The sequence below is a fragment of the Leopardus geoffroyi genome, chromosome B1, assembly GCF_018350155.1.
Source record: "Leopardus geoffroyi isolate Oge1 chromosome B1, O.geoffroyi_Oge1_pat1.0, whole genome shotgun sequence".
Lineage (NCBI taxonomy): Eukaryota > Metazoa > Chordata > Mammalia > Carnivora > Felidae > Leopardus > Leopardus geoffroyi.
The window spans coordinates 53,176,186-53,179,610 of record NC_059327.1 but is presented as its reverse complement, the minus strand read 5'-3'; positions in this window follow the sequence as shown (position 1 = coordinate 53,179,610).

Genomic DNA, 3,425 nt, shown 5'->3' with positions numbered 1-3,425 from the left:
AAAGAAAAGCTACCCTTACCCTCACTGAGATGCAGATTTATGAGCAAGGCAAATACTGATATTTTAAGTCACTTAGTCTCAAGAGTTTTTTTTTTTCTTTTTTTATGTTTTTCAATGTAGCAAATAATAACAAAAAAAGTTTTTAAAGAAAAGAAACAATAATCTAAGGCAATAGTCATCAAACACTGTAAAACTTTGTCCTAATTAAGGGAAAATGCTATGAATGAACATTTTTTAAAACATAAAGTAGTATCAGAATTGTAGCTATATCCTAGGGAACAAAACCAACATTCTATTATTGAAATAGGGGTTATGTGGAGACCTTTGCTTAAAATTGTTTGAAACCAGAAATAACACAAATTTGTCTCAGTAGTAAAATGGATAAATAAAATAGAACATTTGCACAATGGAATTCTGTACAATGACCACAAAGTATAATAAGAACAGAAAGAATTAACCACACATAGTAACGCGAATCTCATAGACACATGAGGAGTAAAAGAAGTCAGAAAAAAAATTATATATTGTTTGATTCCATTTGTGTGGCATACAGTTAGGTAGAAAATACCTACCGTTAGAAGTATTTAAATTATGATTATCTTGAAGGTAATGGTAGGGAGAGTGAGGAAGCCTAGCAAGATGTTGAAAACAGATTATATCTTGATCTAGGTATTGGAGATATCTATCTATCTATCTATCCAAAAAGTTTGTATATTTATACATGGATATATTATAATATATAAATAATATCTAAAAATATAGATTTATACACATATATACTTTATATTTATATATTTATATATAATATATAAATATACATAATTGTATATATAGCTATTGCTCTGCTCCCATAGACCTAATTTCACTGGGAAAAATAAAAACAATCAAAGAGACTCTCAACACTACCTATTGATATCATTACCAAATAACTCTATCTTTTCTCCTGTAATTACAGAGGATTTTTACGCTCATAGAGAAAGCCAAATCTTCCAACTTGGCGGCAGATTTCATTCCTTATGGTTTATTCACTAACATCACTCCAGCAATTCTTTAACCCTTCTCTTTACCTTGGTCATAAAGTCCATATTGAAACAAAACAAAACATAAATTACTCAATGATTTGGTTGGTGAGAGATGAAAATATAGTGGAAACAGTAAAAAGTGGAGAAGTTTCAGTCTCAGTTTGTAGGAGCACTGTTAGGTTTTAAGTAATCGATTGAGTTGATGCAATAGAGTAGTGTTGCTTTAGAAAATAAATTACATAATAATGTAATGTGTGCAGTTACTCTTGAAGTTAATGAGAACAGAATGCATGATGTTTATACCGCCCTAATGACATATGACCTTTACATCTCCATATACTCAGTTGTAAAAAAGTTTAATACTGTACTAATGCCCCTCAAAATTTGCCCGTGAAAAATTAAGGCCTATTCCAACAAATGCAAGTATTATATAGTAAAATAGGTTTTTATGCTAAAAGATAAGTTATGGCCTCCTAGTTTCCTTCATGTTTCCTAATTTTCCAAGTCATGCCTTTGGTTTCTTGTTTTTTAGATTTTGTGAATTCTAGAATGCATAGGATGCTGCCATTCTTACATACTCAAATAATTTAAAGAAATAAAAAAATAATTTATTTTTTAGTCTATACTAATATTCAACTAATAGTTGAAGTTTCAAGTAATTTAAAATTGTATTCAAAGATGTACAAAATAAAATATTGCATGCTTTTTTTTAAATTCAAAGAAAATTCACTTAAGATTATAGAGAATATTTTTCAGAAAAATTTCAATTACATTAATCTACCCAAATTGAGTCATATCTTAATTTCCAGTGAGTTAAAAATCTATATTTTTATTTGTTTGCATTTATTTATTTATTTATTTATTTACTTATTTATTAAACCCAAGTTAGTTAACATATAGTGTAATAATGATTTCAGGAGTAGAATTTAGTGATTCCTCACTCACATACAACACCCAGTGCTCATCCCAACAAATCCCCTCCTTAATGCCCTTTACCCATTTAGCCCATCCCCCCCACCAGCAGCCCTCCGCCCTCCAGCAGCCCTCAGTTTGTTCTCTTTATTTAAGAGTTTCTTATGATTTGCCTCCCTCTCTGTTTTTATCTTATTTTTCCTTCCCTTCCCCTGTGTTCATCTGCTATGTTTCTTAAATTCCACATATGAGTGAAATCATGTTTGTCTTTCTCTGACTGATTTCTCTTAACATTATACCCTCTAGCCCCATCTACATTATTGCAAATGGCAAGATTTCACTTTTTTGTTAACCAAGTAATATCCCATTGTATACATACATATATATGTATATGTGTGTATACATTACATCTTCTTTACATCAGTAGATGGACATTTGGGCTCTTTCCATAATTTGGTTATTGTTGATAGTGCTGTTGTAAACACTAGGGTGCATGTGTCCCTTCAAATCAGCATTTTCGTATCCTTTGGATAAAAGGTACTGAATTGCTGGGTTGTAGGGTAGTTCTATTTTTAATTTTGTGAGGAACCTCCGTACTGTTTTCCAGAGCTATCCTGTTAATCGAGTTCGACAGTTAATTGTAGAGACAGGCTAAATATGTCCAGATCCTGTCTAAATTCAAATGTGTTGTCTGTCCCTCCAGGTAATTTCTGTCAGTGGAGTCAACATATTTAAAAATATTTTAAATATATTGAAGGTGTAAAATAACTATAAGGAAATGTTTAATACCCAAATTATCAAGATTTTGCCACATGCGATTGATGTGCTCCTTTTTTCCCTTGTCTTTCTTTGCTAAAGCATTTAAAGCAAAACACATGTCATTTTACCCCTGAAACTCTAAAAAAAAAAAAGATACCATTAAGCCATTATCATATTAATCAAACTTAAGTGTTTTCTTTGTTTTAGTTAATAATCAAAAATCAATTTTTCTAATGTCATGAAACATTTCTCTATATGTTTATGTAAATGAGGATCCATGTCAGGTTCACACTACATTGCATTTGATTGTATTTCTTTTTTTTTCTTTTCTTTTCTTTTCTTTTCTTTTTTTTTTGAGAGAGAGAGAAAGAAAGAAAGATAGAGAGCAAGTGGGAGAGGGGCAGATAGAGAGGGAGATAGAGAATCCTAAGCAGGCTCTGAGCCATCACTGCAGAACCTGATACAGGGCTCAATCTCACGTACTCTGAGACAGTGACCAGAACCAAAACCAAGAGTCAGGCACTTAATGTCCGAGCCACCCAGGCACCCCTCAGTTTTGTTTCTTAAGTCTCTTTCATCCTAGATAAGTTCCCCTCAACCTGTTTTCATATTTGTTGTTAATGCCTTTGATTTATTGTGGAAGCCAAATTAGTTGTCTTGAAGAAAACATTTCTTAGATGTGCCTGTTATTTTTTTGAGGTGTACATTAAACTGTTCCTCTATCACGTGTTT